Below are 12093 nucleotides of genomic sequence, written 5' to 3' on the forward strand. Positions count from 1 at the left end.
AAAAACTAACATGAGTAGGGCTGATAACCACCATGCCTTCTCATGATCAGACTACAATTTGCGCTTTACGAAAAAAAAACAAAAAACAAACAAACAAACAAATGACTGTGGATTATGAGTTTAATTGACATACACTGGCATTTGTTCCTTAAGGTTTTATATTTTTTATTTTATTTGTGAAAGTAAGAAAAATGTAAACATTTCAAACGTATTCTGTTTTCAATAAAGTGCAAATTGTGCTCAGGTCTTGAGAAGGCACGGGGGTTATCAGCCCTACTCATTTTAATTTTTGTTCGTTTTGAGTTTTATTTATTTATTGATAGTGATTAGGAAGATTACATATTGGAAGATTACCTGAATTAGTTTTTGTTCATGATTTGTGTAATGGAGCTATTTACTTTTCTTTGAAAAACTTGTCTTGTGGAAAAAGTTTTTAAATTAATTTCTGCTCGTTTTTTATTTACATAGTCATTTTCATGGAAAAAATAATATCGCATATCTTTTCAGTTTTTTTTCTACAAGAATCCATAGTATGGATCGCTATTTGTATTTTGGAGAAACTTTTCCAACAATTTTTAATCCTGACACAAACAGTATAATTTTATAGCTTCTGAAGTTAAACCGAAAAATAAAACTTAATATCATTCCCAAAAGATTCTTTGACTGATTCTCTTTGACAACCTGGATACACTTACACTCTTTTTATTATTTAAATTGTAAGAGCAGAAGTAGAAGTAGTATTATCCCCAAAAGTTTCATCTTAATGCCCCCAGTCGTTCTCGATATATTGCTGAGGTGTCCTAGTGGCAACCATGAACAAAATGCCTTTTGATTTATTTTAAAGCACCATTCAGTTTTAAAGCATAAAGGGCCAGTTGCACAATTGTGGAGGGGTTGACATGCCTAATATCCCTAAAGACATAGTCGCTGGACCGTTCTACTATGTTGAACAAAATGTCTGTCTACAAATTTTTGACTGGATGCGTTTGGAAAATGAATGGGCTTAAGAGAAGGGCAGCTTGCCATCCAATCTGTTGTTACTCTTAAAAAGGGCACCAGACACTCGCGTTCTAATTGGAGTGCAAGGGGGTGGACTTTCCCCTCCATATATCTAGTAAAAACATTTTAAACAAGTAAAAACAAAGTGAAAACATGTTAAATGTATTTTGTCTTCAGAAAAGTAAAAATTATGGTCTGTTCAAACAGTTCGTGGTAACGAACTGTAGTAAGGAGCGACCCGGCTCAATAGTAACCGAAACTATAAAAAATGGAATTTTGATACCAATAGTTACATCAAAAGAATCGCATTTTAATGTTGTCTCATTTATTTGCCTCAATTTAGAAAATAGGGGAAAACACCCCCTAAAAGTCATACAATCTCAACGAAAATCATACGATCAGATTCAGCGTATCAGAGACCCTTATTGTAGAAGTTTCAAGTGCCTATCTACAACAATTTGGAATTTCGCATTTTTAGCCAGAAGACAGATCACGGATGCGTGTTTATTTGTTTTTTTTTCCAGGGGTGGTCGTATCGACTGAGTGGTCCTAGAATGTCGCGAGAGGGCTCATTCTGATGGAAATTAAAAGTTCTAGTGCATTTTTGAGTGACCGAAAAAATTGGAGGGCACCTAGGCCCCCTCCCACGCTCATTTCCCCCAAAAATTCTGAGATAGCCATTTTATTCACCATAGTCGAACAATCTAATAACAATGTCTTTACGGACGACTTACTCTCCCGCAGTCCCCATGGGAGGGGCCGCAAGTTACAAACTTTGACCTGTGTTTACATATAGTAATGGTTACTGGGAAGTATACAGAGTTGAGAGGGGTTGAGGGGGGGGGTACGCGGGAGGATATTTCCATGGAGGAACTTCTCATGGAGGAAGAGAATTTCAATGAAGGGGGTGCAGGATTTTCTAGCATTATTTGAAAAAACAACGAAAAAATAAATATGAAAAGTTTTTTCTACTGAAAGTAAGGAGCAGCATTAAAACTTAATACGAACAAAAATTATTACGCATATGAGGGGTTTACCTCCTCGTAATACCTCATTCTTTACGCTAAAGTATTTTTAGTAATTTCAACTATTTATTCTACGGCCTTTGCGATTCAGAGGTCATTCTTAAGGAATTGGGACATTTAAGCTTTAGTGTAAAGAGCGAGGTATTGACGAGGGTTGAACCCCCTCATATACGCAATAAAAACATACGAATATAGAATTTTGCTACGTAAGTTAATTCGTAAGTTACGTATAATTTTTACCAATGAAAACGTTTGTAAAAAATTAAAAGTTCTAGTTGCCTTTTTAAGTAATAAAAATTGGAGGGGAACTAGGCCTCCTCTCTCACTCCTTTTTTGTCAAAATCTTCCAATTAATTGCAATTAATTAATATGCAATTTTGCTTTAATTATTTATGTGCGGAGAGCCAAGATCAAAACATGCATTAATTCAAAAACGTCCAGAAATTAAATAAAAAAAAACAATTCTTTTTAAATGAAAGGAAGGAGCAACATTAAAACTTAAACCGAACAGAAATTACTCCGCATATGAAAGGGGTTTTTCCTCATCAAAGCTCCGCTCTTTACGCTGAAGTTTCTTACTGTTTTAAAATAAGTAGAAAAGAGAAAGAGTCAAATTTTAGCGTAAAGAGCGTGGCGTTGAGGAGGAAAAGCCCCTTTCATATGCGGAGTAATTTCTGTTCGTTTTAAGTTTTAATGTTGCTCCTTACTTCCATTTAAAAAAACTTGTTTTTTTATATTTAATCTTGAAAAGGTATGGGGATTGTCAGACATAATTTACATAACTTACAACTACGCTGGATAAAATGGCTATTTCAAAATTTTGATTAGATATGTTTTGGGAACTGATGGGCATGGGAGGTGGGCTTGTTACCCTCCAACCACTTTTGATTAATAAAAACGGCACTAGTCCTTTCAATTTCCAATCGAATGAGCCTTTCTCGAAGTTTCTACGACAACAAATGGCCATCAAAAAACTTTCTATCAGATGCATTTCGGGAAAATATGAGGTGGGCGGGGGGAATCTACCCTTCGATCACTCTGCATCTTAAAAAAGGCACTAGAACTTCTGATTGCCAATCCAGTGAGCCCCGTCCGAAGTTTATACGATCATAATTTCTATATATACCTTATATGCCCCCATGGCATAACTTACAACCTTGTCCTTAGGGCCGTGGGGGAAGGGCTTATCATTCTCAAATACTTAGTTTCCGGAGCTTTTAATTACGTTGAACAAAATGCTAGTCTCAAAATTTTGATTGGAACTGTTTTGGGAAATGGGAGCGTGTGTGTGAGTCCATCCTTTGATCACCCTGATTCTCAAAAAGGGCACTAATTAGTAATCCAATGAGCCCCCTCCAAAATTTTTACTCTTACCCTTTCTCATACCTCACATACCCCCAGGGCATAAGTTACAACCCTTGCCCTGAGGGCTCTGGAGAGGGGGTTATTTCATCCTCAAAGAAATACTCTCCAAACTTTTCAATTACGTTGAACAAAGTGGCTACCTCAAAATTTTGATTGGATGTGTTCGGAGAAATGGTGGGCGAGGGAGAGGTGTTATTTGCCCTCCAATCCCTTCTGACTATTAAAAAGGGCCTTAGCCCTTTCAATTTCCAATCGAATGAGCTCTTTTCGAAGTTTCTAAGACAACAAATGGCCATCTCACAATTTCTATCAGAAGCGTTTCGGGAAAATGCGAGGTTTGAGGGGGGGGGGTATTCACCCTCCGATCACTCTGAATCTTAAAAAGGGCATTAGAACTTCTGATTAACAATCCAATGAGCCCCATCTGAAGTTTATACGATCTGCCTTTCTATATATACCTTATATTCCCCAAGGGAATAACTTGAGGGGGGAGGGTCTCTTCATCGTCAAATATATAATTTCCGGAACTTTCAACTACTTGAACAAAATGTCTATCTCAAAATTTTAATTTGATGTTTTTGGGTGGGAGGGGTTAGTTGCCCGATCACTTTTGACTATTGAAAAGGACGCTAGCTCCTTCAATTTCCAATCAAATGGGCCGTTTTCAAAGTTTTTACGACAACTACTTTGATACGAAGTGCCCTGGTCTAAACAAAAAAAATAATAATATTACATTGTGCCCACATCGCTCTTTACTTTGTATGATACTGTGGAAGCGTTAATGGAAAGAACGGTAGCATTAAATCATGTTTAAACATAACCATTTTCTATTTTTACAAGAAGTATCCTCCATGTATGCCTACTGTATTAAAAGTTGATAAAAAAGTGTCCTCTGTGAAAAATTCTCATCTCGTTCGAAAAACGTCTAGAACATAAGAATACTAATTAGGGCAACTGACTTAATGGAAGGCCCATCGACATATAGCTGCTGAGACAAAAATTTCTGGAAGTCCAATGTGGCACACGACGATGCTTCCGGGGGTCACCGAAGGGGTAAACTCGGAAATGAATTGAAATGTTATCGAAGAGGAACGTAAAGGGCATAGAAAAGAATGCAGTGGCAACACAGGCGTAAAACACACTGATCTGGTTAAAACACAATTTAGGTCAAAGGTCTGTCACAGGAGAAGGGAGACCTATGGCTTTATTGCCGAAGCGGATCGGGCATATAAATGCTTCAGTTTTATTGAATGTATTTTTTAATGGATTCCAACTTCCCCCTAGGCTTCCGAAACTTTGAAATATGAGCCGAAAAGGGGGTATAAATGGATTAATGGATGAGTTATCCACCTTCTTATCCTACCCACTGAAATTAGTGCATTCAGGATCCCTCAAAAAGTAAATTAAAATAGCGCCTTCGTTTCGAAATAGCTAAGATATTCGTATTCACACTATAATGTGCAAATTAAAGTAACACTTTTGAAAAGCAAAAGCTTTCTAATACGCTTTTTCAAGTCACTATTTTTTTCGAAAAAATCTTAATTTTATTAAGAAATCTTTTCATGTTCAACTTTATCGTAATTGTTTATTATTTGAAATAAAACCATATCGGTGTCATATACAAAATGAGTCCTGTTTCATCATTTTTGAAAAAAAAAATATCTTTAAATATGTGACATTTGATTGTTTTCACTAGAATACACGAATCAAATTTTTACCCGTATTTGCGCTAATAAAATATTGTTCTGATCAGACTAAAAATGTAATCATTCCGGATACTTCAATCAATAAACGGTGTTGTTTGCTAGGGGAGGAGGGGTTCTAAAAAAATGGTTCAAAGAAAAGTAAAAACCCATGCCGAGTGTTACTAAAACCCAAGCCGAGCAGAAATACCATCTGTCATCCGCAGAACGTGCCCTAGCCATCTCAAACTTTCACTCAATATAGCCCTAGAAAGTCGGATTAAACCACACTGTTCGTATATCCTACTATTGAAAGTACGGTCAGTAGTCGGGTACCTAAACAATCCACATGCAATTTTTCTCGAAGACATCTAGCAAATCTTCCTCCGTTTTTTGGAGGGCCCAATCTTTAGAACCACATTTGACCTCTGTCATCACTGTAACTTCCAATAATCTAATCTTGTTTCGCAGACTTGTCTTCCCATTTTTCTAAACTTTTTTTTTTCAACGGTGAAAAAACGCCCTTTGCCTTGGCTATTCTACTTTTAGCTTTTTCATTGCACCAACCGTCTTTGCTAATAATACTACCAAGGTAAGTGAAGCTGTCCACCTGATCAATCTTTTCGTTACCCTAAGTCATCTTTTTATCATACCTTATTCCTAGCCTTGGAGACTTTCTGAAATTAATTTTCAAAAATATTCTAGCACCCCGGACTCGCAAAAACCTCTAAAAGATCAGAACGAATAATTAGTCAAACTTTAAAATAGAAATTGCAATAAATGAATAAAAAAAACTAAAACGAAGAAAGCAAAATATAACTCAAAAGTTTTTTTTTCTTAATAAGACGTTTAACACTGAAAAACTAAATACTGCTCAAATTCCCGGGAATCATTTTTTTTTAATATCAGTGTATTTTAAACGATTAATTTAGTTTTGTTAGTCGGACGTGAAATATATTTTTCAATATTTTCTTCCTTTTAAATACATTCCTTTCATCCTTCTGATTTATTTATTTGATCTAACTGATTTATTCATGTTTTTCAGCGTGAGGGTGAGCATGTAGCACCTTATTTGACTGAAAATGCGCAATTATTTTGAAAATTTCCAGCATGGGCAACAAAATGGCCCTGCGGTCCCTTCAATACCCCCTTCCAAGCAGAAAACAGGAATGTAGAAATACTGTACATCATTTAAACTTCAATGACGGAATAGATTTTCAGTCTGTATGAGTGGAGGACCAAACTGGGCGCTCCGAGACTCCACCTAATCATTAAATGTATAGCAGAAAGCTAGGCATGTTGCAACCTGTTAGAAGAAAAATCTTGCAACTATTTTTATCAGTAAGATTGAGCGACCATGGGGTTGTAGCCACGCCTGAATCCACCCACGCAAAATTACTTGCAGAAATTAAGCGTGTGGAGCCTCGTTTGAACTAAAATTGTAAAGAAACTTCCGGCTTGTATTGGCCTGTGTTGCACGAAGTGGGCCTGCGATCCCTCTAACAGAAAATGCGGTAGAATTCTAGTTAATTGACCTCTTGCTGTCTCAGAAAGGGTTTAGGTTATGAAAATGAAACTTTCAGGGATGAATCTACAGACTAAAGTATGTCCCGGGAAGGTATTTTAAAGTACCCACCTCCACTCCTTCTCCCTCTAGAGAGCCCTGAAGTTTGCCTACATGACAGGTCAATACCTATTGAAATTTTGACAAAACAACATTCTACGTTAATTTTCAGTTAATAGTTGCTTTTTCTCTGTCTTTAGTTCTGAAAATGCAATTCCTGATATTTTAGTAGAATTTTGAGCCATATCAATGTTTTTTTTTTTCAAAATTTAGGAAATGTATTTGCATATCTTTAAAACCTTATAAAATGGAATTGAGCAAAGTTATGAAGCTGAAAACAATTTTGTTGTACTTCAATTAAGCAGAAGATCTATTTTGCAAGGTTTCACTTTTATAACACACATATTTTTAAAGGTCATCAAAGGTCAGGGCCCCCTAGAGGGAGAAGGAGTGGAGGTAGTTGCTTCAAAATACCTTCCCGGGACATACATTAGTCTGTAGATTCATCCCTGAAAGCTTCTTTTTCCTAACCTAAACCCTTTCTGACATAACAACAAGTCACTTAACTAGAATTTTACCCTCTAAACATAGGGATCATGATGGGTTTATATCCACAATAAGCCAAACATTCTGCAAAGATTTTAATTCATGTATCTGAAAATCCCCCTCCTCATTCACTCCGAATAAAATTTTGTCTGATATAAATTACATTTGGTAAAAAATTAATCACACTCATCGAAAAGGCATCCCTCCCCTTCAAAGAAATTCAAAGGAAAATAAGAAATGATAATAATAAAGCCTTAAACGAACAGAAGCAAGTCAAGGAGGCACACTCGTGCCTCTTTAAAGAGGCGAACCACGACAATGTTAAGAGATCTTCGGTTCCAGTGGTCGCAGAGGGATGGGGAAGGATGCATTTTGTAGCCCGAGCTCCAACTAAGAAACCTGCCAAATTTCCTTCATGGGGAAAATCTGGCCGAAAGTTTCGACCCCCCAACCCCAGCCCCCCTTTAACGTTGTCCGATCGGGCTGTAATTCACAAGTTAAGGTCCCCTAGGGCCCAGGAGCTTATCCGCGAAATTTCAGCACGATCCGATAACTCCTTCCCTGTTTTCCAGAAACCACGCATAGCCGCTTAAAGTTCATGTTCTCCTTTTGTTTTTTTTTTCTGCCACGCCTACAGGTCACAGCCGACATCGGATCTGGGTGTACGAAGACTCATTCGACGCGAAATTCTCCGAGTAATTTTGCTTGAAAGTTTCGTCGGAAAATCTTAACCCCCCCCCCATTTTCTAGCTTAGAAAAACCCCATTTCCCCATAACAGCCCATGTTAAGTTTTTTGTTGTTAAAAGTTACGAACTTCAACATCAAGTACATCGAAATGATCAGCTCGACATGGTGAGACTGACCGAAAGCTTCAAAAAATTCTGTCTTGATCCGTAAAATTTTTATTTGAAAAAAATGACAGAAACTCTTTTTTTCTGCCACGCCTACAGGTCACAGCCGACATCGGGGCGTACGAAGACTCATTCGACGCGGAATTCTCCGAGTAATTTTCCTGGAAAGTTTCATCGGAAAATCTTAGCCCCCCGATTTTCTAGCTTAGAAAAACCCATTTCCCCATTGAAGGTAAAATTTTCTCTTGTAATAACATCACTTGTTTGAAAAATTCTTACACTAACAGCAGCTTGGCGCAGCAGAAGCGTGCTGGGCCCATAACCTAGATGTCGGTGGATCGAAACCGCTAGCTGCTAACTTTTTAAAATTTGCAAAATTAGGTAATTTTGTCAATTTGAATTTATTGATACAGAAAGGGAGAAAATAAACATGGAAACATGTGATCAGAATTACATACTGGAATGTTCACAAGAATTTATACTGAAGCGGGGGGAAGGCTTGATGGAAGCAAGTTAAAAGAACCATTTAAACTGATTTCCTAATTGAAGCCGTTGGTGAAATTTTCTATTGTAATAACTTGTTTGATAACAAGCATTACAGCAGCTTGGCGCAGCGGAAGCGCGCTGGGCCCATAAACCAGAGGCGGGTGGGTAAAAACCACTAGCTGCTAAATTTTTAATTAAGCTGCTAAACTATTAAAATTATCAAAATTAGATAATTTTGTCAGTTTGAATTTATTGATACAGAAAGCGAGAAAATAAACATGGAAAATTATTATTAAATTACATCCACCATGGATTGTAGAAAAACGTGCAGAAATAATATGAAAAAAACTTCGTTTTCTTAAAGAGTTAAAGAGGCTGCGTCCCAAAGTCGAACCTTAAAACGTACAGGAATTAGGTGAGGCAGTTGGGGGGCTGCCGCCCCCCAAACCCCCCGCTTTTAAAGACTCTTTTGTACAGGTTTTTTGTTGTGGGGGGCTTACGCCCCCCTGACCCCCCGCTCTTGGCTTCGGAAAGGCCCTCTTTTAATTAACAAAATATTGAAATGAATGAATAATGGAATAACTTCGAAGAATGTTAAACACAAGAGGACAGGAGAATCATTGCGCCGAAACTAGTAATTAGTAACAATGAAGTTGACCACTCCATTTACATTTTAACATAATTATTGAAACTGTTTCCCAGACACAGAGCACACAAGCTAAGAGCTGGGGGTTTGTTGGTGTACAACAAAAACCCTGTACAAAAGAGTCTTTAAAAGTGGGGGGTTTGGGGGGCAGCAGCCCCCCAACTGCCTCTCCTAATTCCTGTACGTTTTAAGGTTCGACTTTGGGGCGCAGCCTCTTTAACTCTTTAAGAAAACGAAGTTTTTTCATATTATTAAAATAAATACCCAAACGTGAAGCAAAGAATAAATACCCAAACGTGAAACCTCCAAAATTCATTTTATATGTACAGTATACGTGTATTCAGCAACAATAGTTTAATTTATTTTTAGTATAATATAGAATAAACTTTCAGCAATATTCTCTTCCTTACTATATTAATGCTTATAACATATTTTTTAATCTCTATTTATAAAGATAGTTTTTTTTAAATGTCTATAAATTGATGGGCGAATAATTTACGATATATTTACGCGTTAAAAGTTTAATACGAGTGCCAGTTTTCTACAGGAAAAACTAAGCATTATTTTTTATTATAGTAGAACTAAATTGAAATTCACAAATGTGTTTATTCTATATTGTTGGTTTCTTTTGTATAAGCTTTATTAGTCTTTTTTAGGTTAATTCTAACGAAACATTAGCAACACTAATGAAACACTAATGAAATAATAATTACTAATGAAACACTAATGAAAACTACACCTTTAAAGTTGGTATCGTTTCAGCAAAGTGCAAGAGATATTCTTGTGTATAGAGGCTCAAGGGAGTGGCAGCCTTAATCTTATTTGTGGCAACTTCCTTTCCGTCATTTTTTTTATTAATTCTCTTGGTAATAAATGTGATCTTAAAAAATTACTTACTACTTGGTTATCTTCCTATTGTTCTCCTATTTTTCAAACACGAGTTACTCAGTTATAATGAGACACTTTTTTTGCAAATGAGCACTTCCACCCTTGTCAAAAGTCTATGAACCGTATTATAGATAAGGGTAAATTCGCTTGTTTTCTATTGGCTGATAAACTTAATGTTTTCTTCGCGTTAGAAAACACGAGCCTAAGGGATGCAAATTATGAATTTTTCGAATTGTTTATTTTGCGCAATCATCTGCTCTTGTCTATTAGAAAGTTGTACGCTAGAAAATTCAATCAACGGAGCAAAAGAGGGAAACCCCCGTTCTTAATTTACTGAAAAATTCTAACTAGTGCGTGACTGAAGGCAATATAGAATACAACAAATATAGCCTGTTGATGATACCAAAAGTTTCATGAATCGACTGTTTTTACACGAAATATTGTTTAAAGCAAATGCAAATAAATGATTTTTCATATAAGGTACTATGAAAAAAAGGTTGGTATTGCTTTTTACTAGGCTGCAGATATCGCTGCAACCATGACTGTACTCTCAGTAAATCAAAAGCCAAGCCTAAGAGCAAAGGGTGGGGTGTATTAACCTTCCCCATATCTGAAGGAAGCCTCAGAAAGTGCTCATTTGATTAGAAATTGAAGGTCTTAATGCCGTTTTTAACAATCGAAAGTGATAGGAGGGCAACCAGCCCCTTCAGGTGCCCACCTTTGCTATCAGGCTTCCCGTAGCTCCATAAGACATCGGACCAAATTTCGAGATAAACATTTTATTAAAAATGGTCAAAAGGTCCGGCAAGTATACCCTTAGGGATGGGGTGATCGCCACAGCCTACAGCCCATAAATAGTACGAATTGTCAATTTTTTAAAAATGGCAGGCCCTTTAAGAGGAGAACCCGGGTCCTCTAGCACAAAATCACTACATAATTTGTCATTTATTGGAGCGGGAGGGTGTTAGGGAGCCTATAAATGGCCCAAAAAAGTTTTCGTTCCTTATCAATTTGAAACTTACAATCGTAAGTCTTTGGGCCAAGAGGAACGTATTGAAAAAAAATTGTTTGAGGGGATGGGTCTTCCACAATTAAGGCCCAAAAATGGCGAAAACGTTTCTCCCTATTTTCTTGAAACTAAGTTACTAATTGGCATGCTTTCTGGGCAGACATATTCTTTTGATGGTCAATGACGCTTGTTTTGGCCCCGAAAATTGTAATGACTACAACCGGCCAGATAATGTAATAGTCCTGAGCTCATTGGTTTTCCATAACTGTGCTGGCGTATGAGTTTGGGTCCTGGAGTTTCCCTCTAGGGACCCCCACGCACCCCTCCAGGGACTCCCAATGCCCCCCTCCGAGATTTCTGCCCTCCCAACTTTTTTCGACTTGGAATATTGTCATGGCTTAAAATGACATGTAACCTTTGGTGACAATGGTTTATGGATTTTTATATGCAGCCACCCTCGTGGTACTCAGTGGCTGGCCATCGATATTGGTAGGTTTACTGTGTGTTTTTTGGTCAATATTAATTGCGCATTGGAAGGATAAACGCTTGTATCATACCTAAAAAGTGAAGATAAAATATTTCAAGAAAGTGTGTGCACATTATAAAGTTATCGTGCGTTGAATGCTAACAAAGGTAAATATTTGAACTAAGAACCAAGTACTAGTCATTTCTTATGATGATATTCTATATGCAATTTATTTCAATAAAATATTTTATTACATTACTTTTTTATGTTTCCATTATTTTTAGGGTACACTAGAAACTCCAACGTGTAGAATGTTTATTGAAAGTCGAAGATGCAAGAAAAGGAATTTTCAAAGGCAAAGGTACTACTAGCGGTCTCATGGGAGGTCTACTAGTGTCTGAGATCGGTTAACAGGATTTTTACCAGAGTCTGAGAGAGATAAGCTGGACTATTTCCAAATTCCACATAGACACACAAATGCACAGTGAGAAAAGAGATGAAGAAAGACACAAAACGACACGAAGATAGACACAGAGAAAAGCAAACACACAGTCAGACACTTAGG

General features: G+C 37.0%; 1 protein-coding gene across 1 annotated transcript in view; it reads right to left on the reverse strand.

The window, feature by feature from the left end:
* The window catches only part of LOC136036350 (protein hunchback-like), a 66482-nt gene extending 56293 nt beyond the window's left edge, over positions 1–10189 (reverse strand). Inside the window, exon 1 of the mRNA XM_065718507.1 lies at positions 10063–10189. The gene's annotated coding sequence lies outside the window, so the exon portion shown is untranslated. The remainder of the gene's footprint in view (positions 1–10062) is intronic.
* Positions 10190–12093: the final 1904 nt, after the last annotated feature.

Source organism: Artemia franciscana, chromosome 15 (genome assembly GCF_032884065.1).
Source record: "Artemia franciscana chromosome 15, ASM3288406v1, whole genome shotgun sequence".
Classification (NCBI taxonomy): Eukaryota; Metazoa; Arthropoda; class Branchiopoda; order Anostraca; family Artemiidae; genus Artemia; species Artemia franciscana.